A 26074-nucleotide genomic window follows, 5' to 3' on the forward strand; every position below is an offset into this window, starting at 1 on the left:
CAGCCTATAAATGCCATCTAACAGTTGCATGATAATGGATTCTGCACATGATTTCAATTTAATAAATTCTGTTGTTACTGTAAACATAAAGTTGAATGGACATGTACATGATGATAAATATGTCAAATGAAAATACTTTTTGTGCATGTCTATGATCCCTCTGTGGAAATCAATTTTTGGAGGAAAATAAGTGTTTTCAATAATACTTGCTCAGTCATAATACATTAGAGGAACATCAGTAACCTGCAAATCCTGCACTCCCAATAAAGTGTTTTGGCTTATTATAGGAATAAATATGCTACAAGTCATCAGGTTGCAAAGACAGAAGTCAGATGAGAGTCTTCCCTAGAGAGAATGGTATCAAATCCTGTCAACTGTCTGTTACTACTGGAGTAGAAGTGTATGCAATTACTAGAATGTAACTGTATTGAGGGCTTGGGAGTGTGCATTCATATTATGATCAGAGAAACATTACTGGAGATCTGAAGCATATTGTATTCAAGGAGGGCATGGCATACATTTCAAACCCATGATCATATCATTACCTGAGAAACTTCTACCAAAACATAAATAATCTGTTGACACCACTGCTGGAAGCAGTGGAAACGTGACTCCTATGTCCTCACGAAATACTGATTACTTTTTATAAACATTATTCAATGATAATATGATACAAAATAATGAAAAAAGTGCAGGGTGTTAAATTATTTTACCTGGGAGTTGGCTCTGGCATCCTGATGCAAAGCAGTTTTGAGTCTCTTGTAAGACATGGACTACGAATAGTGCTAGATACATCATTAATGAAATGATGAATGGTAGATCTTGCTAATAAAAGCACAGGTCATCATGAGAGAAACTGAATCCTCATGGCAGAATTGCAGATAGTTTAGGTCAACTGTTAAGGCATGAATTTCACTGATCCTGCCTGCTGTAGTCAGTATGACTTGGCAGCAGATAATATACAAAAGAAGTGTCACTAAAGCTTCAGAGAGTGGTTTGAAAGGTGCTTTGCTCAAACATATTAGAATCAAAGATAGGTTCCATTTTTGAGAAAGAGCTAAGGATTTGAAAGAAGTTGAGTACTACAGAAGGTCAGAAAACTTTTTCTTCAAGCTGATGTCCTCCATTCCATAATAGCAACATTTTAAGGCTTATGTCTTCCTTCCTATGATGGCAAAACTTTCAAATGCAAAGATAGCCTTTCTTGATTAATAGCTTGATGCAGAATGGTCATTGGTGGAGCATAAGAGAGACAAAACTCTTGAGGCAACAGCCATAACACTTCTTCAATATTTACCTGGAACTCTCAGTCATCCCTGGTTATCAATGGGCTAAGGATAGAAGATGGGGTTCGTGAGCAAGTGTACATCTTCAAACACAGAGGAGTATAGTGACAAAGAAGCCTCATGCAATGGTAGCAATAAAGAAGCTGGCAAAGCAGGTAGTCAGGGATGATGAACAAAGCTTGGATTATGTCATTGTTTGGACATGGTGATCTCCAGGTTTTCACTTGTAATGTCATCAAAGAAAGATTTGAGGAGAATACTGGATATCTGGGAAATTACCATAGCCAGTACTGGGTTGCAATGGTGTCAGCACCAGTGATGGATCTGTTTGGTACTGGTCTGCAAAGACTTCATAGGTCCAGCACTGGACATCATGGGGGACTTGTTCACCAAATCCAGTGCCTGTTATGCATAGAGTCCAAGACAGACCTGGGCTTGAAGTAGCATGAGTGGGTACCAGACACTATGTGTATCTTGTGTCTGGGATTTGTTATCCCAGGAAAATGGATCATCTAACCCACTGCTGGGGCTGGAGTGGACAAAGTCTGAGTCAGAGGTTTGGTGCTGACTATTGGGGGATTTATTACCAAACCAGTAGTTGGGACTGTGTGGTCATGGGTTGTCCAGGACAGATCTGTGCGAGTCACAATACATGATGGTCCCAGATGGCAAAAATTGTAGGACCCTCTAAGGAATTGGTGATACTGCCTTGAGATTTGACTGAGGCAGCACTGGTGGTAATGCTTATAGTGTAAAGATCGTTGTTTGACTGTAACTATCATCCCTCTCTCTTCCAACCAGTAAATGAATATCACATGTATAGTCCATACAAAATATATATCAGACTGATAACCAAACATTAAAATTTTAATACTTTTGAGTGATTATTCTAACGAGTAAACAGAACTTTGTTATTTGTTTCTTTACACTGCAACTAGCAATTATACCTTTTTCCTAAACTTGACATTTGATCATGCTTAGCATGGTACAGTGCAAAAATGATAACTATGCAGTCATGAACAAATTCAATTTACTGAAAACATCTGAAACACCATCTCACTAGGTAATCATGAAGTCAAAATTTAGAATAGTCACACTGCTTCGAACATCATTATTTCCATTCACTGTCATGTAAGCTCTACCAAAAAGATAACGTTTTAGAATCGGCAAGTTGATAAAGAACATGGCATAAAACAGGTGATAAATCAAAGTAAAAAGATGACCTTTTAAGAACTATGGATTAAATACTTTCAATGCTATATCTGAGTCTAAATTGGACTTTTTACATGGCAAAATTACAAGATAATTGAGTTATCTAATATGAGTATGATTTGTATTCAATGTGTTGCACACTGGTCAAATTCCATCAAAAGATGAACTGTTACAATTTTTACTGAGAAATTATCTAAAATAGTCCCCACACTGAATTTTAAAAGCAATTGAGAGTTACTGACTCTTTATACCTATAGTCTGTCATTCACACTAAATGTTGTTGTTGTTTTTATAGGTTTAATGCCAATGTATGTTCATTTAATTATATACAAAATGTGTGAGAAATGAGAAAACCCATCATGTTGTCAAACTGAGTCCATGTAGAGCAAATCTGGTAGCCTATTGTAATGCAGATATATTATAATATTCAGTCAAAATACTACCTTTATGATAGTCCTCCTTCTCCCTACTGACTGTTGGAACTCTTTCTGTACATCTTGGTATTCCTTATCAGTGCCTTGTAGATTCACGACTTTGAGGTTTTCATTGGGTGCCATCTTTGTCCATGTTGAAGGAAACTCAGAGACAGTCATCTCTGTAGTGAAATTGAGAGAATTGGCAAACAAATTCACTTGTTAATGAGTATTTATTACAGATATGCTTAAAAAGAGTTCAGCAAATGTCAGAAAGAATTGGATTAAAAAATTTTAAATCTAAAATTGCATGCACTTTTGCCATTTACATACAATTCATGATAAACCTGGACTCCATCTTGATGGTTCTCTTATCTCAGCTGTGGAGAAGACCATCAGGAGACAAAATTTGTATGACTTACTTTTACCATAAACTGATTTTCCTTCTGCACATTAGATACATGACTAGGCAAATTAAAAGCCCTAGATTAAATCTGACTAAAAAACACACATACAGCATACTGAAGTTCAAATATCTATGTCCATATTAATGAGTGTCCTCAAAAGTAGAAAAAAAAGTGACAAGATTTTAAACAGAGCCATCCTGGTAGCCATACTGAATATCAAAGGAGCATCATTTACAGTTAGGAAATAATCTGTGAAGAAATCTACCTGTCAGGTTTCATAAAAATTCTCATTATGATTCAAGACATGTAAAGATAATCCACAGACTTATATGGACACATGAAAGACAACTGCAGTACCATAAACACCACTGACTTCATGATCAGCAGAGCTAACAATGCAGAGTGTTTTAGAAATGCACAAATGCCTGAAAACTGAATCTGAGCTCTTTTTTGGACTTGATGGATTATTGTACATAAGAACAACTTAACTTGCCTATTTCCACACATATCTGGTTATTTTTATTTTTACAGACAATTATTCCAAATTTAGGCACAAATCAAGTCAAATTTATCTACTTAGTGTAACTTCGACTTGCTTGTGGTAAAATTGTCCATAAGGAGATTTATCTACTTAGTGTAACTTTGACTTGCTTGTGGTAAAATTGTCCATAAGGAGATTTATCTACTTTGTGTAACTCTGACTTGCTTGTGGTAAAATGGTCCACAAGGAGATTTATCTACTTTGTGTAACTCTGACTTGCTTGTGGTAAAATGGTCCACAAGGAGATTTATCTACTTTGTGTAACTCTGACTTGCTTGTGGTAAAATGGTCCATAAGGAGATTTATCTACTTAGTATAACTTTGACTTGCTTGTCGTAAAATGGTCCATAAGTTTGCTAACCACATCGCCCCCCCCCCCCCCACATAAAAACAAGTCCAAAAGGTCCAAATGCAGACATACAATAGCTTAAAGTTGTGGCAATCTAATCCTGTGATCTACATATGCCTACGAACATGACTACAAAATTACATTGGTTTTTCTCAAGAGGTTGTTGTCCCATGATGAAATGAGATATGAAAGGATGGACTGGATTAAATTAAGACGACTTCACTGCATAAGGAATGGGGGTATAAAAATACCAAATTATAAGTCACTAGCTGTAAATTAGGTTTAGCTTATTTCTGAATATAACATACAGGCATTTTTGGCAGAATGTTTCCAAGTTAATTCTCAAAAACTGGGCACATATTTAAAAGCAGTATAAAGATTATTCAGTGAAAGTTATAAGAGTGTGGTGGATATTTGTCAAGAGCATTATGTAAATAATACCTTGTATAAGGTCCTTTCTGACAACTGTGACAGTGTCACTGGGATCCTTTACAGGAAACTCCTCCATCTTGCTAAAATCAATCTTGTATTCATCTCCATCATTGCTTAGGAATGTGGCAAATAGTTTCTGGTCCTTATAAGCAGTCTCAATGAGCAAGTTGACATCAGCTGGGTATTCTCTCAGCTCAGAACTTTCTGTAGTAATTTCAATATAGTGCCATTGGACAAGCTTTTGCAGCAGTTCTGCACTCCTCTTGTCTTGTTCTTTCTTGTCAGCTTCTCGTATAAGTCTATGAATTCCATCTGACACTTTCATAATTCCATCGGACACCCCTTCAATTGTAATTTTACCATTCTTGTGGTCCACTGTAAGTTGTAATCCCCATGGCTTAGCAAGTTTCTGAAGCTCTGAAATCTTAAAATAAGGAATAAAGTGGATGCACTGCATTTGAGACTACTCAGCTGTGTGATATGACACTTAGATATCAGTGACAAAGATACTGGATGACACTGATCACTATATATACACACCTATAAGCTGGATACAGCCGTATACTGCACTGAATCAAATCTGCCATCACACAACATACTGATAGATTTGGTTCTATGCAGTTTGGTAGAAGTAGAACAAAAACATAGACCCTGATCTGCTGGTGCATTATGTGATAGCAGATCATGATCTATGTTGTCTGCTGAAAAGCAAAAAAAAATTCTGTTTCAATTACTTGACACCTATTTAAGGGCTAATTATGGAGGTTTCTGTTTAATTCTATTTTTCAATCTTCCATGCCTGAAAACCTCATAAATACCATATTATCAAAAAGTCTATCAGATAATGTTTACAAACAGACTCTCAAAAATGGTGAGGCAGGTATTATCTGTCACTGATATCTATGTGGAAGTGATGTATTACTAGAAGTAGAAATTTAAGGTGTAGGTAATTTACTGTAGTTTGGTCTATGTGGAATGAAAGAAACTGAATGACTAATGCCACACAAGCAGTCAACATGGTCACTGATTGATTGAGAGAAGACAGGAAAAACAGATCATAACGATCATTGGAAAGAATTTTTTAAATAATAAGAATTCAAATGCTGTAACATGATCATGGCATATTTTCTAACTTTTATATTTTAATAAAGCAAAGTCAGAGGATAAGCATATCAGACCCCTACTTTAAATCAATAATATAGATATCAACTTTTATAAAATAAACTGAAGTTCTTTAAAATTGCTGGACCCTGCTCCCTTAAATCTAACCCCTTATTTCTTCACAGTATAATCTCAATGTATTCTACTTAATATCTGCAGTTCTTATTTCTTCACCATAAATCAATTATGCAAAGTGAAGATATGCGTCTGCAGTAAATTATTCCCTTCTAAATGATAAAGGATGCTTTTATTGCAATTATCTCTCACTCATGCCCCCCCTCTCAATAAAGTTCTAATTACTCCCTGATTATTACCTAAATGATATTTTAAAATCCTTTTCTTGATTATTAAGAATGATGTGTGATGATCTGATTGCTTGTAATAAGATTGTAAAAATAAAATTAGAATGAGCAATTGAGTCTGCTTGGAAAGCTCTTCATAATACTTCCAAAAGACACAACCACATCACTAATTTTAATATGTGTACCATTTTTATAAAAATGTCTTAAATGATTTACAAGTTTTTCCATGCAAAAAGAACTTGTAAATGAAGGATTGGCAAATGAATGAACCAACAAATGAAAAAAGTACCATTAAAACAACCTACTGCAAGAAGTGTTTTTGTGAAACCCCATGCTCACAACTGTACAAAAGGAGAGGGAAAAATAAAATTCCATGTAGGCCACTGTGACAGATTTGCACCATTTGATTTAGGAACAACTAATTATCATATAGAAATGTTTCAGTGTAAATCCCATCTTAATACAGCCACCCATTCTTCTGGAGTAGCCATAGCAAGACTTTCATGATAGCCATTTTTGGGAATGTCAGACTGGCACCATTTTTAAACAGAACTACTTAGATATAGTAAGAATTGTTTTAGAAACAAAATCGGTTTTAATATGGCAATCCAGTCAAGAGGAACAGCCATAACAAGATTTGTCAGGATAGCTACTGTGGAGGCCATTTTAGTCATTTTCATTTATGATCAATTAGATATCATAAGAAAGCCTTTTAGTAAGAAACTGAAATCCAAATGACCATCCATTTTGAAGAAATAGTGATACAATATTTTCATGGCTGCTGTGGTGGCCATGTTGGGTGTTAGAATGGTGCCATGAAGGATACATTACCATCTTTACCCCAAGTTTTCAGAGACCATTCATTTTTCTCATCAACATTTTTGTATGCTCCCAAGGTTTTAATAGGCATGCTCAGTAATTGTATTGTTTACACACTAAATAAGATCTGTAACATTTTTCATTAAGAAACAGCAACTTATGGTAATTTAATACAGCATCCAGAGTTTGAAAAATATAACAACATATACTTCCTCATTTCCAGATTATCAACCAGTTTTCATCAACTTTATCTACTTGGAATCATTTGACATGGATCATGTCTGTAACATTCTAGCTTCCAAGCTAACATTACTGCAAAGACTAAAGAAATATCTACCAGCACATGCAAAAAAAATATTCAACTCATGTAGTACTTATCATGCAATACTATATATATATAATGTGTGTTCTCTTATTTGAATTATACCCTATATTTCCCAGTATTCATATTTGCATTTAATTGTACCATTGGATTTAAGCAATATTTTATTTCCAAGTAAAAAAATTATCTGAGTTACTTTGGTCATATGACTCTAAAAGGAGAATAGAAAGTACATTGTAACAAATTTTAACTGAGTAACCAGAGTTCAGATTAAATTATTGTAATTGCAAGTTAGTAAAAATGCTTAATCAATGACCCTTAATAAATATTTTTCAATTTTCTTTATTTTTAAGTTCTCAATAACGGCACTTTCAAAGATTTCTAAACGAGTTTGAAACAACCCCTGTACCATGTACATGAGGACAGATGCACATGTGCCTTCAAAACATACTGTTCGTCCTCATTTCTTTGTTGCAGATAAAACAATACCATCACTATTCATACATATCACATTGAAACGCATACAGTTACAGACTCTTTATAGTCAGTATATGAACTAAACCCTTTTTTCCAACCAAATCAACACAGATGGTAAGTGCATCTATGTTTGGAAGGAGGGTTTTTTATAATGTAATCACTCACTTTGTTGATGTTGTTGTTGTTCTAGGGTTTAATGCCATTTTTCAGCACAATATAGGCTATACATGGCGGCCAGTATAACTGGTGGAGGAAGAACCCTGGAAAACCCAGGCAAGAACCACTAACCCACGAGAAGCTACTGGCAGGCTTTCCCACATACCCATGCTAGCTGAACCTTGGACTCGAACCCATGCAGACAGAGGTGAGATGGCAGTGATCCGGAATGGTGAGTGCTTTAAACCACTCGGCCACTCGGGGCCCCCAATCACTCACTTTAATAGCTTCATTCCATTGATAGTCCATTGACAGGATTGCAAATTTATGGTTTCTTTATTTGTCTACATATCTGTAGTCATTTTAGGCAATGGTTAAATAGTATCTGCTTTGCTTTTTTTTCCATATTTTCACAAATACGAGTCAAGTCAGAAAACAACTTAGACCTTACAATGCATCTCATGAATTGTCCCATACATTTCTGACCTACATAAATTGCATTTTAAAGTTAAATCTTAAATAACATAATACCTAGGCTTTGCTTTCTATGAATTGTATATTTTTCTGAATATATTTTCCTGATGATTTACGAAAACAAACAATCTAATAAACTGGTACATCCCAGACAGAGCAATGTCCGCCATTATTTTCCCTGTTACAATGCAGTTTCAAACTAATTTTATGATGAAATAGCATACAAGAGGCAGTCAAGATATCCAGATCACCGATTCTGATCTTAAAACACAAATTGCTATTTACATACTATTGTTAAAGCTTTGAAACACAAGTTTGTATGTTTCATCATCGAGGGATAACTGGGCAGTGGTAATTGCTAACTTAACTTGGGGAAATGGTTAATGGTCAATCAGCTATCAAAACACATGCCTGTGAATGTGCAAGAGTTTGTTTTCATTGTAATTAATATCAAAACAAGGGGCAAACTACTGATGGCTTTTTGCTACAACACTAGAACTAACCTGGCTAAGGCAAGAGGGGCATCTAAAAAAGTATGGTCAGTCAATGTACCTCTAAAAAATCACAGAGCAAAGTTGTTTTTGTTTTCCTAACTGAAGAAGGCAAAATTTACATTTTTTAGGTGATGTAGTCACCCACTTCACCAGATAGAGTTACCCCTGTAGAATAATATAAAATGTCTATCCAATGATACCATCTGCTGACATGTTCAAGTCCTTAATTGGGCTTCCTTTTGAAAAAAAAATTCCTATGATTGATGTATTTCCCATAGGTGAACACTTTTATACTCTAGTGATATACCTCTCTAAACTAACAATTTTACCTAGTACATACTCTAGTGATATACCTCTCTAAACTAACAATATTACCTAGTACATACTCTAGTGATATACCTCTCTATACCTCTCCAAACTAACAATATTACCTAGTACATACTCTAGTGATATACCTCTCTAAACTAACAATTTTACCTAGTACATACTCTAGTGATATACCTCTCTAAACTAACAATATTACCTAGTACATACTCTAGTGATATACCTCTCTATACCTCTCCAAACTAACAATATTACCTAGTACATACTCTAGTGATATACCTCTCTAAACTAACAATATTACCTAGTACATACTCTAGTGATATACCTCTCTAAACTAACAATATTACCTAGTACATACTCTGGTGATATACCTCTCTATATCTCTCCAAACTAACAATATTACCTAGTACATACTCTAGTGATATACCTCTCTAAACTAACAATATTACCTAGTACATACTCTAGTGATATACCTCTCTAAACTAACAATATTACCTAGTACATACTCTAGTGATATACCTCTCTAAACTAACAATATTACCTAGTACATACTCTAGTGATATACCTCTCTAAACTAACAATATTACCTAGTACACACTCATAACATCAGTATCAAAATACAACAACAGCCAAGAGCTAATATACTGAAACAGTAAAATATTGCAGGAATATGAAATCAAGATTTCTTCAGTTTTATTATATATATATATATATATATATATATATATATATATATATATATATATATATATATATATATATATATATATATATATGCTCACAAAAACAAATTAAAGTTACGAAATGTGTAAAAGAATAAAATACAGCAATACACTAAATATACTGAAACATGCAAAGAAACATTTCTATCAAATTTAATATACCAGCTTTTGCATGCTGGGGATGAACAAACAGATGTCCCGAAGAATGGACACATACAACTAGCAAGCTGTAAATGGACTAACATATGTACAGAAGGATGGACACATACAACTAGCAAGATGGGAATGGACCAACATATGTACAGAAGGATGGACACATAAAACTAGCAAGCTGGGAATGGACTAACATATGTACAGAAGGAAGGACACATACAGCTAATAAGCTGTGAATGGACCAACATATGCACAGAAGGATGGACACATACAACTAGCAAGCTGGGAATGGACCAACATATATACAGAAGGATGGACACATACAACTAGCAAGCTGTGAATGGACCAACATACATACAGGATGGATATGCACAAATTAAGATACCCCAGGTATCAGTTGGAGCAAAACCATCAGCATCTTGTTTTCTTTTAAAATTATAGTAAATACAGTGTGACCCCACTATAACACGGTTGTTGGGGGTCATAAAATCCGACCACGTTATATACCGAACTGTGTTATATGCAACCAAGTCAGTTAGCTGAAGAAAATGTACTCCCCCAAAAATGGGGGGAATAATAAATGCAGGCGGTAAAATACGTGCTTCGTCAGCACAGTTACCATCTTAAATCGATGCATATTAAATGAGAAATACACCTGTAGTGAAAACAGAGAAGACATAATATAATAGTATACTTTATTTAGAGAACCATGAATTGGTACATATACGTGAATCATGTTTATATATAAATGTCTAATGTATAGCATGAATAGAGTATCAATGCCATGTACTCACCTGCGAACCTCATCATATACATTGAATCCACACTGCAAGTGATTCCATCGAAAATATGCACACACACAGCTTTAAAATATTCAATGATTTTGTAACAGGTCATATTGGTCTGAATTCAGTGGAAAAACATAGCACAATCACGTAACGAATAACGAAACACATTTACTTTAAAGTACGTTCCAAGTTGGTAAAAGTTAGTTTGCATTTTAAGCCGCCATTGGTAGCGTTCGTAAGCATAAACTTTCCCCCTACAAAAAGGAAACTTTCACAGCACAGTTAACGTGTTTCAGTCACGATGGAAAATGCAAAAATCCATCAGATTCCATCACATTTATTCAAGTTTGGTATCGACTTCCTTTGAAGAAAAGTTCTTTGCTGTTATTGAAAGACTGTAGTCGGCTTTCTTTGATGAAGGGTGCATGCACTATTGAAGTCACCACTAAAGGACAGCTTTGGAGAACCAAACGAATGCCCATTTCTTATTGTGGCAGCAACATCAAATAATTTTACTGCATGATTGAGACTGGTATTTTTTCCATTTGCTGGGTACATTTTCATAACAGTTGGTGCTTCAAAGGTAATCTGTTTCCTTTGAAATTTCAGCAAACTATTCTAGTTACTGTCCCTCCATGCCTACTGAATAAACCAATAAGTAAAATGTATTTTTTTTAAAAACATTTGTGGTAGCAGCGTGATGCTACCTTCCATGTATGCATCTGAAAATTAACAAAGGGTCAACGGACCATAGAGACGCAGGTGTTATGATGACAGGGATTATTGCAGAAAATGTTCTGAAGGATTTAATTCTGAGTGAAGAGAATTTTGCTTACCATCCACATAAAAATGTCAGTCTTTGTAAATATATTAAGTACTAGCAAGCGGCCGAAAATCCAATGAAAGATAGATTACGAGACAATGCCTCGTCTGGTTGATCTCTGTTACCAGAAATGTCAACAACAAAAGAGCGGACATTTCACAACATACAGAACTCATGCTAGATGTCAAGATAAGCGGATTATGATACAACAGTGCACTGTTTAGATGGTTTGTCAGTATGGACAAAGAATTTGTTTATGTAACAATAGATAAATATCAGTGCATTTTATATCCAGTTTGCGGCTTCCTTTCATGGGGCCTCTGAATTTCTGCACTCCAAACCAATGGTCGTATATAAAAGTTTAAACAGCCAACAATGTCGCCAATAAATAAAAAGCCACATGGTATGTTTTGCAGCCAATAAGGAAAAACGATCCAAGTTTGCGACATTGGTAAAGACCTACGCAATCCCAGAATAAACTTTTTATGCGTTTTTTTTCTTCTTCTCACTTTTAAGAAGAAAATCCTTTTTCGTGTACGAGAAAAATGCATGTAAAATTTCAGAAGCCAAGCCATGATTGTCTTGTATTATTTATATGCGATCTCTTCCCCAAAATAATAAGCAACTTTTTACGTTTTTTTTCATACTTTTTAAGATTTTTTAATTTTTTGTGCACAAGAAAAATACATGTATATGAAATTTCAGGAGCCACGTCACGACCACGTTATATCTGAATTCACGTTATAACGTAGCGCATTATAGTGGGGTCACAATGTACCTTTAATAATTAATTCTGGAAAACTTCACATAGGTATACTCTGTATTTTCTTCTTATATATTTAAGTATAAAATCTTCTGGCATAAAATAAAAAGTTTGATAATGTAATGGCAAAACATTGAATAGTATAATAATGTGATAACATAACAAAATAGGGACAATATATGTCATAGTAAAATAGCATGATAATGTAACAGCATAACATCAAATAGCAAATTGTTTGACGGTATAATGGCAATGACACAACATGGCAGGGTGTTACCAGACCTTATTAGCCTGTGTATAATGTACAGTATAGTGCTAATAAATTGGGTTTATGCTTGAAATCATTGAAGAAATAACCATGCATAGACCAAGACCTGTCAGTGTTTTAAGCACCATCACACCAGTCTATGATATGGCATTGTCATTCGCTTTTTTAGATTACTGTCCCAGTCATTAAAGTTCTCATAAAACCTACTTGCCCTGACCACATTTTTACTTGTCCAGACTTAATTTGTGGTCAACATGAAAAAGAATAAAATAGAAAAAATTTCTTGAGTTCATAATAGTCAAATTAAACAAACAAATACAGAAAAGTAAATATTACAAGAAAACAGCAGACTCATGGATCTACCTGGAAAATTAAATCTACATAAATTTAAATATTTAAGAAAAATTGTACATGGATAAATAAATAGAAATATAATTGATAACTGCATGACAAAAATAATAAGTTACTCAATGGGACTGATTCTTTAAAGGATGAAATTAACTTCCAGGAATCCAACAGAGGTTCATTGCTTCTTTTTAACTGCTGAGTATTGAAACCGTCTGATATTTTTGAGAAACTACAATATACCAAATCTGGAAATGAACTATTTGTTATGTGTGATTTAATATGTTCACAAGATACCTTAGTTGCATAACAAAATTCTTGGTCATAAGCTCTGACATTGAACCTGATATCATAGAAAGAAGATCAGTGAACTTCCTCAGACAATGCAAAGATATATTCACATGCCAAGTTTCTGAAGAGACAACATTCAATGTATTCTTCATATATATCAATTAGCTAAGTTAACCAATAAAAACTCATTTCTGCACCCATGCTTTAAGGTCAGTAAAACTAAAACTAAACTAAAATCTGAAGTCAAGATCACTGACTTTAAAATCAACATCAGAGTGCCGACTACCAACTTGTCTTATGGAATGCAACTAAATATCAGGCCTGGCCAAAATTCAGCTGTATATGTACAGATCATTGTGTTCATGAGCTCAGATATGAACAAAAATGCAGCAATCACCTTTGACTTCACTCCAAGGTCAATTAGTTTTGGTTTTCAAATCTCCTTCAAAAAAGTGGATATATGTTGGTTATCTGTTAGTACCAAATTAATTCAAAATAAATTAGTTATTCATTGCAAGAAGTGTTTTATAGCAAACTCCATGTCATGCAACAGGAATATTGTAATTTGATTTAATGTATGCATCTGATACAAAAGTGACATTTGGAATGGAACTGACAATGAACTGCTGATTTATGGCAGCCATGATTTAATTTCAAGTAAGGTTTTGAAATTAAGTACAAAATGGAATTTACTAGAAAACATCTTGAAATGATTATGAGAAGCACAAGGTCAGTTGGTGTCAAAAAAAATCTAATTTTATTGCCTATTTCTACAAAAATCATGCCCTTTCATTATTATTTTGGTAAGACAGAAAATTCACTTTATCAGGTCAGACTAGCTTTTTTAGCTTTCATCTGTTCTTACCTCAGCTGCACCCGCTGCAGGCAATCAGGAAACTATTAATGTTGTGCTCTGGTCTGTTGGGAGTGGGTGGTCTGTTGGGAGTGGGTTAAAATTACATTAGAAAATACATTAGCTGCTAATTTACCTGATCTGGAGAAAAATTTTTGATTACTGCCTCGGTAAAGTCAGTTTTACTAAAGTCATTCTTGACTAGATGATTTAGTCTATCAATAGGAGCATCAAGACTTTGTTTTTCCCAGGCATCAATCCAAACCGTAGGGATCTGATCAACTGGTGGCATTTCATGCGGAAATTTCAATAGCACTTTCCTTGAAACTTGTTTAGCACTACCACCTGTTCCCAAAAAGAAATATAAATTTAGTACTCAATATTTAGTGCATAAACATCACATAATTTTATCTTCAATCTTTTGACTCAGTGACAATGTGAAATGAAGCATTTATAGTGAGTACAGCTTGAATGATGAAACTTGTGAAGTGAGTTTTTGATAAGAAGTATTAATATCTAGATTTCAAATTTAGTAAGCTTTACAAATGTTCACCAATCACAAGTGTACAGGTAAAATCAAGACAGAGTTAAATTTTGGGAGTAAAAAAAACTAAATTATTTGCAATAAAATTATTCAAAATGATTAAAATCTGTACTCCACAAGGACACAGCATAATCTGATTCCGAATGCAAAATCAGTCTAACAGACTGATTATTTTTATAGACAAAAAATATATAACTTTATTCTCTGTTGCTGTGGCCTCAGCAACACACTTTGAAACAACTTCTGTGACCTTGACTTCTTTTATGCTGTCCCACTGTTCTGTATCCTTCATCCCTTCTCTGAAACTATTTAAAGTATTAAATTTGTGTCTTAAATCTGTATGGAAAAAGAAGACACTACCCCAACAAAAAGCTAAACAACTATATACAACTATTCACCCTGAGACTTTCACCTTTAACCCTTGGATTTATCATGCCAAAGATGATATTGTTTAATCTAGTTCAAAGTCTAATGTCTATCCACTGATATACATATGGTTTCTTTCTCCAAACAAGAGCCTTCTTAATGGACAGATATTCTATTAGACCCAAAACATGTATAGGAATCCACAAAAAGTCTTTTTCTTTTGTCCTTTTATTCTTTTTGACTGCTAAATACTGGTACCATTTCTGATATTCTGGTCACACTCAAGCATACCAAATCTGGAAACAAAAATGTACTCCTACATATTCCAGTTAACATGCTCATACAATATCTGTCAAATGCAGTACAAGATTCCTTGTTATGATGTTTGACTTCAAACCTGACATCTTAACCAGAAGATCACTGAACTTAATTGTCGCAAACAGTGTAGAGATATATCCACATGCTAAGACTGGTTAAATCTATCATTAATATTATTTTTGTATAAAAAGACAGGATACTACAGTGGTTCATTCAAGGTATTTTTCACATAGACTATATTCAGAAGATTCATTCAAACTTGATTGTCTAATCATACTCACAAGCCAGTACAGCTAAAAATCTTTGACTTTAAAATCGATGCCTGAGTGCTAAATGTCAGCTTGTTAATTGGAATGTAACTAAATAACAAGTCTGCTCAAAATTCAACGATCCATGAAGGATGGACAGCTACAGTAAGAGGGCAATGCTGACAGTCACACCGGAACATGTTTCATTTGTCTATGACTGTCTGGCAGCTAGGTACAAAAAGATCAACTTTCTTATGATCTCCAATGAAGATGAGAAATTATATGATGACCTGCACAATGGAAATGTTGTTTCTTTGTAATAAATGGTAGACATCTAATGAATAATGACGATGGCATATTTTCACTGGTTAATAATTTTTTTCTAAAGAAATATCAATTACATGGATAACTGATGCACCATGAATTGTTTTGTACATACTATTTATGAATGCTTCAACTTGTTCATGTCACACCAAAGTCAATATATGACATAATTTTATTATGTATACCTTAATATTGATCAAATCAGGTCACTGATCAAATGAAAATCTCCAATACTGGAACAAATATAATTTTTTTTTAAATTCTGATTCTAAATACTGCATTTAAAAAAAATTATGCTGGAAAAATTAAATTATTCTTATCAATAATTTTTGCAAGCTTAACAAGCAAGAACTTTTTCAAGATTATACTCCATTAAGATTACTCAACTTTTATTACAAATCAGTACTTATACATGATTGTACAGTCAGTTTTAGTTATGTGTTATATTTAAAGTTCTATAAAGATGTACCAAGAGAGTTTGGAAGTTTTTCTTTGGCTCCAATACCCTGTCTTTTGACAGCATCAACAAATGCCTAGACATCAAGCCCAGCCCTGGAAGATTAAAATGTGGACTGCTGCAATAGTTTTTGTACCTGGGGCTATAAAATCAGTGATTGCTTTGAACATTACATTGCCGATCAGTTCTGTTAACTTTATTTATGCCTAAACTTTAAACAAACTGTATATTATTCCCAAGAAAGTGTTTTGTTGGCTCCAGTATGCCATGTTTTGACAGCAACAACAACAAGATGGACAATATGGCGTAAAATTACAATGAGGCTTGGAAATTAGTGATTACTTTGAACATTACATTGCCAATAAGTATTTTACATTGTTTGTGCTTCACCTGTGAAAGGGCTGGATATTTTTTCCCAAAATGTCTTTGGTTTGGCTCCACTGTCCATATTTCTGGCAGCATCAACAAAAACCTGAACCACCTGGCTTTGGTGGATTACAATGCAGACCTCTGCAACTGTTTTTGCTCCTGTGGCTTGGAAATCAATGATTGCCTTAAACATTGCACTGGCATCCTTTTTAGCAGACACACCTAGACCTGAATAAGAAACATTATCACTGCAGTAAAGTTGAGCTGATCTGGCCAGGACTGACAGCCCAGCATGTAAATCACTGTCAGAGCCATTTCAGGTCCCTAAACTTTTTAACAGATCTGTAAAATGTCAACTATATTCAGAATAGAAGAGTTTATTTTATTGAACACATGATTATTTTAGTTTAGTGTAACTATAAACTTGATGATAGTTATGAAAAGACCATGTAAAATGTTCAGACAACTCCCTAATAATTATCTTGGATAAAAAATGTCAGATCAAAAAATAGTTGTAATGCACTCAAATGTAAAAAAATCTTCTGGCGCTCAACAAGAATAATGGACCTGTAATGATGCTGACAGTCATTCTTTGTGAAAGTTCAAACTTGACATTTAATTATCTTTTAAAATTGATAAATGGAGAAAAATGGTAGAAATATAATATGGTCACAATTTGAACAACAATGCCTTACATAAAATTACTCAGAATAACTTGTAAAGATGGCTTGTACTGTCAAGGAATTTATATTTCTCCCCCATGTGACAGTCATCTTCCTGAGTTGCTAACATTGCTTTTATTATCTCTGTCTGGTTGTCTCAGTCCAGTTGTCTCCAACTTTGATAACACAACAAATTCGGAGAGACAGACACCAAATATACATGAAGTCAAGCTATCTGGTAGAGCTCCAGACACACAGGCAATACATATCACTGGCTACAAAAATCCAAACTCTCTCAAGAGCTACTGCAAAGTCATCAACAACCAGATATGTGTAATGTCAAACTGGTTTCTTGAAACTTTGTCAAATATCCCCAATCTGCCCCAGTTGAATCAAACATAATAATACAAATGAAATCTCATTTCAATGTAGCATATCACTGCACTTGTAATAGCAACACTTAGCATATTTCCAGGACAAAAATCATCAATTTCCAAGAAAGTCAAGAATCAAATCTTCTTACAGTTAACTACCCACTTCGTTAAAACCATCTACCTCTTATCATACTCCACAGTATTGTACTGTTGACTGCTACAGAACATTTTCCAAACTGGAAATGATAAAAGTTAAGAGCTAATCGTATAAAAAATATTAATTACTCACTGTTCATTCATATTATACCCATTGATTCAATGTGATAATACAATAATAATATTTTTAAAAAAATATATTTCTATTTTATCATGCACTGAACTTATTTACGATTGACAGGTGCTAAAATGTTTCTAATTGTTTTTCAATGGTGCAACTGGGTGTGATTAAAAAATGGGCACCAGGAGCATAGTGATTTACTGAAGTGTGCATATTCATGTGATGACCATAATATTTACCAAGTTTCATGGTAATCAATCCAAACAATTGACACTAGTAATGCTAACAAGACGGTGTGCTAACAAGACTGTATTCTAACAAGACTGTGTGCTAACAAGACTGTGTGCTAGAGACACAAGAGGATTCCTATTTACTACTGCTTCTACTGAAGAATTGTGAATAGCAAAAGGTACACATGGACTACTAGTCTAATGGTTAATAAAATTCATAGAAATATCATAACTGGTTTGGAAGATTTGCCCTAGAATTTTTGTTAGATATCTTAAATGGTATGGGGATCTGCCCAAGGAACAAAAACATGGATAAAAAAATTGGATTGAAAGAAAATTGGACAAAAGCATACAAAATATTAAAACTGAAGATCCCGGTTAAGGATAGATCTGGAACACTTGTCCACATTTCATAAAATTGCCTTTAATGGTCTGAGAATTATATACTAGAAATAAACATGTTCACAGAATAACATAGCAATAGCTATTTTCATTTTATATACTTCCCGGTATTACATTACTAGGATGGGTGGGTGTGGGTGGGGATAAAATATAAAAAGATATACCATTTCAGGGATTTTACTGACTGCATGGCAAGCTATTCTTGAAAGAGAGAGAGAGAGAACCTGTTCCAACAGCTGTGAAAGCAATACTCTTTGCCTTCAATTCTTCTGCTTTCAGTAGACACTTGTTTATGACTTCAGTCAATTGGGCTGAGTTCACAGCTACTACATGCATTACATGTTTACAATTCAACCCATGGCCTTTTGTCACAGCAATACCACAATGCTTCATATCATGAGCTGAAATGAGATACTAGTTTTACAGTCTGTAATTGTCACTAATACTTTCAAAAGTACTAATTACAAAATATTGCATTTCAAAGTTGATTATCAAGTACTCAGAGCTTGCTGCCCTTACATGAATCTGTGTACACTTTCTTCCTAAATGCAGTTGCAAGGTGCTTACTTCCATAAAAAGCTTTGGAAGATGTTCTATTCAAGCTGAGACTATTAATTCATAAAATGAGGTAAGTGAATTGTATGCATTTGCTAATTTCTGCATATATGTTGGCAGTTATGAATGGGATATTGGGATTGTCAATATGTTTATGACTGACATAAAAATATTATCCTAAACCCAGGCACATTTTTTGTTCAGTCCATCTACCTCGACGACTCATTTATTTATTCATGACATGTTTTGTCATTCTGTGACATACAAAATTAAATGTTTACATTGCTCTTTATAATAAATGTCTCAAAGGGTTCACCCCAAAAAATTTATTAGGAAAAAAATTGTTTTGATCTGTTACACTTCAAAATATTTTTTCATTCCCATTTTAAAGATTAGAATAAAATTTATGTCTTATAAATATATGGAAGGCAAGTATGGGAAAAAACTCCACAACAAAATTAGGTGCATACCAATGTTTGACTGAACAGTAAGTATCAGCTCTCTAAGTTTGGACCAAACAGGAACCATGGTAATTTTAGAACTTCATCCCTTTACCAATCTTTCACACTTATTTGATTTGGTTTTTTCTATCACTTTTCTTATTAGGTGAGAATTTTACATGGAAGTCATGCAGTGGATATGTTTGATGTGAGAAAGAACAGGTCTTTCTGGGAAGCTTTACAAGTAAAAATAAAACTTTTAATACAGTTTGCCGCCTTGCTTCACATTTTTATTGTTACCTCTGGCTCTGCATTCATCTGCCAATGGTTTGCCTCCTTTTTTCATCAATGCTTTTGAAACAGCATCTATTCAATGAAATGATACACTGTTAACCCCTATGCATTCACATTAATGCTATAATATCTGTCAATGATACCTTTAATTGATCACCTGGTGTTCTTCAATCAATACAGAGGCCCCAAGTGGCTGAGTGGTCTAAAGCACTCACCATTATAGATCACCGCCATCTCACCTCTGTCTGCGTGGGTCTGAGTCTCAGATTCGGCCTATGTAGGTATGTGAGAAAGCTTGCCAGTAGCTTCTCGTGGATCAGTGATTCTTTCCAGAGTTTTTCCGGGTTCTTCCTCCACTATTAATACTGGCCGCCATGGATAGCCTATATTGTGCTGAAAAGTGGTATTAAACCCCACAACAGCAACAACAACAACATCAATCAATACATGTGATTCTACTGGCAGTAGGATAGAAATAAATTTTTAATGGCAGTCTGCTGCATATACCATTTTGCAGCTGAAATCTACTACTTTTGAAAAAAATAAGAATATTACACATTCTATCGTCACATTACAAAAACAATTTGGAACCAGTCTACTTGGGACAGTAAATGTAACAGCACCATAACCAGTGCAATTTGATGCATGCCCAAGTATTCCGATTAAGAAGGCTAGTGTGTGTATATAACTTAATTGATTACCTTACTTTTATAAAGTGGAGAGTTAAAAGCCAAACGTGGGATGTTTTATTAAGTCAAAATGTTTTAAATAATAAAAAGATCAAAGGTACTCGAAAGTGGGTTTCAAATGTCTCTGAATATAAATCAACCTATCTTTGTCAAAAGCAAGATGAAATGGAAAGACTAACCCAAAATTACTTCAGTAGACACATGAGTAAGTATTTTGTTTTTGTTCTATTTAATATTTTAGGGCAGCTAATCTTTTTAAACTCAATTCCTTTCAAACTTCCAAAACATTAGCTTTCTCCCAGTGACAAAAAAGTCCAACTGCAAAGAAATAAATGTTAAGCCCAACTCATGAACTTCTTCTTCAGGGTGAACTTAGCTTGGAGGAGTGTAGGAGAGAAGTCACACACATCGAGTGTCATTTACCCTCTTGATCAATGACTTAAATGGATTATTTAATGTAATGATATTGGCAAGTGCACACTGAATCTAAACTGCCTATAATAAATTATCATCTGTTCATTCTACATCAGTTGTGTGTGTGTGTGTGTGTGTGTGTGTGTGTGTGTGTGCACATATTTAAGTGTTTTATGTCTGTGGTTTGTATTGGTTTTATCCAGCATACATTAGTCCTCATAAATTCAGCTACCAACACATTTGTATATGTGTATTTTTATTCATTTCACTCAGCATGCACGATCCTTTATCTTTGACAATATTCACTCACAGACACTGTAACTTTGAGCTTGATTGTGAAAATAATTACTGTTTATTATATATATAACATGAAATAGCATAAAATCTGCATAGGTATTTGTTTTCTAATTAATTAAATACAACCTGTCTTGAGAGGCCACCCATTCTGCCAACAAAAAGAGGCCTCACATGGCAGGTGGTCTCTTAATGCAGGTCAGAAAACTATATAATTGATTATTTAGTGCATTCAGAATATGGTCTCTCAATACAGGTGGTACTTTATGGCAGTGGTTTTATTAGACAAGTTTTACTTTAATACTATAAGAAAAATAAAATGAAGTGATATATGAGCTTTAAACTTTGATTGTCAGATGAACTTATCATCATTATACGGGAAAGGATCATTATACGGGAAAGGACATTGGTGAACATTATGCTTATTTTACAGTCTATATCAGTCATAAGACAAATGTTTCAAGTGGGGGAGGGGCCAGAAGGTTGATTAAAGTCTATATAACAGTCCCAATTTAGGAAGAAATATGACTGTAGTAACAATGGCCTTAACCTTGAAGGTGCATGCCCAGATCAATAGGAATCTTTCTTGGGCAGATGGGAACATATACACAAGGTTTCAACAAATGCACTGTTTTCAAGTTTTTCTCTGGTTGTTGTTGTGGGGTTTAATGCCATTTTTCAGCACACAATAGGCTATACATGGTGGCCAATATTAATGGTGGAGTGTTGCCGTCATATTAATGCCTAACACTTCCCTCCAATTTATTTGTATAAATACTGATTATCATTAAGACAAGAGACAGTGGTGTACATGGTAGTGTTAGTTTAAAGGATTTTAAGTGGTCAGATATGGTAATGTTAGAAACAAATTCTACCTAGTTCACATCTGATACTGATAAAGATTCTGACCCATAGGAGTTGGAGTCTGCATTTGTCATCACTGTTGTTTTGATAAACTATTGCCCTGGTGTAAAACTAAAGAATTGTTCTCTGTAAAGAGCAGTCGTCTTGAGCCCTAGCTTGGGTGAACATTAAAAATTGGCTGGGAATATACTTTGTGTTGGATGTTATTGTTTGCAACTTTTGTACCCCGTAACAATTTTGGTGGCAGCGGTGGGATAGCAAAGTTGTTGGAAATTTGACAGTAACATTGAAACAGCACAAGTACCAAAGTTTTGTCTGAGTAGTGTAGCTGCAAATTGCTATTGGTTATACTCTGTAACTTTGTGTGGGTGTGATTCCTCTTAAGCCAAGGATAAACAAAATAAGGATTGAAATGACGACCCAAGGTAGCGTTATAGATGAGGAAGTAGGAACGATTGTTGAAGAACACAGCATTGCACGGGATAGAACCAGACGGAAACAGCAAACAAATTTGATGCAATTCACAGATATTGAGGGAGATTTCAGTGGTGAAGAACCATATGACATGGAAATAGAGGAAGAGCAGCCTGTAAGAAAACTAAAGAAAACACAGAGCAAACTAAAAACATCCAAGGACACCAACAAGCAAACTGAACGTGACCGGTTACGGTTAGAGAGGGAATGTGCAATTGAAAGACAAAAATTAGACTTTGAAAGGGAGAAGTTGCGAATGGAGCACAGTCTTAAACTTAAAGAGCTGGAGTTAGAGATCGAGAGGGTGAAACATCAGAAAGACATAGATAAAAGGAATGAGAGCCTCCCATTCAAAGTCAAGCTTCAAACTTACAATCATCAAGCGAATGAAGACATTCTTACATTTCTCTCAGAATTTGATGCCGTGGCTGATCACGCCAAATGGGGCGAAGAAATGAAAACCCTGCAACTGAGAACGCTGCTAACAGGGGAGGCAAGAGAGGTAGCACAACAAACAAGTAAAAGCTATGTTGAGCTAAGAAAGGCCCTGATAAATAGGTTTGGGAAAAGACCTCATGAATATTTTAACCAGTTAGTTAGCATAAGAAGGGATGCTAATGAAACATACAGAGGTCTGATGGCACGTATAGAGCAGTATTTAACACGGTTCATTGATAGTCGTGATCCACACAGATGTTTAGCAGATGAATACTTCTTGAAGGCTCTCCCACCAGTGCAGGCCCAGTGGATAAGGCGCAATAAAGGCAATGGCTCTGTTGTCGATGCTGCTGAGGATTATGTTTTGCCCATCAGTGACAGCAAGTTCGACCATAAGCACAGCCGACAACAAGCAAATAACCAAGCATCAAGTTCACCTCAGTCCAAGAAAACTGGTTTGATAGAAAAATCCTATGGAGACAAAAAGTGCTATAAATGTCACCAGAAGGGTCATGTTTTGCGTGACTGTCCCAGCAGAAAACAACAAAATCAAGCAACCTACTTTGTCCAGAATACCATTGGTGAACGGTTAATAAATGTACCGGGAACAGTGAACAACAAGGAAGTATTATTTGTTAAAGATACAGGCGCAGAAATGACCTTGATACGTGACGACCTTGTCGATAAGTCATGTATCCTTGAAGGACAGAACCTGACACTCTACACTGCCATTGGACAGCCTTTTGAGGCGAAATTAGCCATAGTAGAATTAGACACGCCATACTACAAGGGTCATGTCCAGGTTGGACTGGTATCTGACTTGGCAGCACAAGCGCTGCTGGGTATGGACATTCTACGTAGGAAAAAAAGGACTATGGTAGTAACGAGGAACCAGGCAAGAGCACAGAAAGAGGACGCTGAAGAAAGTGAAAGGAAAATAAAAGAATGTGGGGTCCGATCCCATGAATTGGATGATGTGCATCTAGATAGGCTATTTTCGGACGAAAATAGTGATCATGGTCTTGATGAGGATGAGGATGACATCCATTGTGAAGATGAGGCTGATGACAAGAACTTGTCGCTTGATCAGCTACACGATGTTAATGTGGAATTAATTTCTCAGTATCAAAAGAATGACAGTTCGTTGGCTGGAGTGAGAGTAAAAGCCCTGTCATCCGCAAGTGAAGTAGAAGGCATAGACAATGCATTTTTCTGGGAGCATGGAATTTTAAAACGGAAGTGGAAGTCGTCGGTTGGAGAAAAATATGGGATCCAATTAGTTTTGCCAAAGCAGTTACATCAAGCAGTGATAGAGTTGGCACATGATAGACCGCTTGCTGGTCATCTAGGAAGGGAGAAAACGAAAGCAAGAATAACAACCGCATTTTATTGGCCAGGAATGTTTGGGGATATTCAGAGGCACTGTCAGGCCTGTGACACCTGTCAAAAGACAGCAAGGAGAACAGGGAAGGAGAAAGCTCCAATGGTGTGTCCAACAATTGTGTCTGACCCTTTTGTCAAGATTGCGATGGATATCGTTGGCCCACTACAGCGCACAAAGGCGGGGAACAAATATATACTAACCATAGTAGATGAAGCTACCAGGTATCCGGAAGCATTTCCTTTGAAGGACATTGATGCCAAAACAGTGGCCAACACCTTAATTGGCCTATTTAGTCGGGTTGGTATACCTAGGATTATCCTTACAGACCAAGGTACCAACTTCACAAGCACACTTCTGAAAGAACTCTACAACATGTTGAACATCAAGGGGATCACAACTTCTCCTTACAGGCCACAATCCAATGGAAAGGTCGAAAGATTGAATGGCACACTCAAAGCTGTCTTGAAGAAACTGTGTTCCACGAACGGTGAAGACTGGGATGTGATGCTGCCTTATGCACTGTTTTGCTATAGGGAGGTACCACATGAAGCAACTGGGTTTTCGCCGTTTGAGCTGCTGTATGGTTGGCCAGTAAGAGGGCCGATGGAGATTCTTAAGGATCTATTCACCGGTGAGGGTGAGACACATAAGTCAGTTGTTGAACATGTGCTTTCGATTCGCCAGAGATTGGTTGATGTAAGTGAGTTAGTGAAAGAAAATCTAACAGAGTGTCACAAGAAAGTTAAATCATGGTACGACAAAAATGCTACCAAACGGGAATTTAGGCCGGGAGATGAGGTCCTAGTTTTGTTGCCATCTGATGCATCGAAGATGAAAGCTCACTGGAAGGGACCTTATCGTGTCATTAGTAAGGTTAATGACGTTAATTACAAGATTAACATTGGTGGTAGGCGAGGACAAGTAACCTACCATAGTAACCTATTACGTCAGTACAAGAGAGCTGTACTGTTATCAGCAACTGTGTGTGATGAATTTGAGGGAGGAGGACGGATTGACTTCCCACTTCCGACAACAAAGAAAGAGGTTCGATCCTTTCTAGGAATGGTGGGCTATTATAGAAAATTCATCAGGAATTTCGCTGAGCTCTCGGCTCCGCTTTGTATTTTGACAAGGAAGGGTCAGCCAAATCGTGTTACATGGGATGAGACAGCTGTTAAGTCATTCAGTGATTTGAAGAATGCACTTGTAAAGGCACCTATCCTGATCAATCCTGTTTTTGAACGCCCATTTGTACTGCAAACCGATGCAAGTGATGCGAGCATTGGAGCTGTTTTGAGTCAGTACAATGACAATAAGGACGAACATCCGATAGCGTATCTCAGCCGCAAACTATTGCCCAGGGAGCAGAATTATTCTACAATTGAGAAAGAATGCCTTGCGATAGTATGGGCGATAGAATCTCTTCACTACTACTTGTGTGGTGCTCCATTCAGTGTTGAAACTGACCATAACCCATTAACC

At 35.5% G+C, this 26074-nt stretch overlaps 1 pseudogene across 1 annotated transcript in view; it reads right to left on the bottom strand.

The window, feature by feature from the left end:
- Positions 1 to 2941: 2941 nt before the first annotated feature.
- LOC149769395 (protein mono-ADP-ribosyltransferase PARP14-like) overlaps positions 2942 to 26074 on the bottom strand; it is a 95401-nt pseudogene continuing 72268 nt past the window's right edge. The window contains exons 12-17 of the transcript XR_016419162.1: positions 20042 to 20107; positions 18971 to 19147; positions 16823 to 17029; positions 14312 to 14520; positions 4650 to 5064; positions 2942 to 3093 (exon numbers count right to left, since the gene is read on the bottom strand). The product of XR_016419162.1 is annotated as a protein mono-ADP-ribosyltransferase PARP14-like (transcript). The remainder of the gene's footprint in view (positions 3094 to 4649; positions 5065 to 14311; positions 14521 to 16822; positions 17030 to 18970; positions 19148 to 20041; positions 20108 to 26074) is intronic.

This window comes from Sinohyriopsis cumingii, unplaced genomic scaffold (assembly GCF_028554795.1).
Source record: "Sinohyriopsis cumingii isolate HCF-2022 unplaced genomic scaffold, ASM2855479v2 utg003941l, whole genome shotgun sequence".
NCBI lineage: Eukaryota > Metazoa > Mollusca > Bivalvia > Unionida > Unionidae > Sinohyriopsis > Sinohyriopsis cumingii.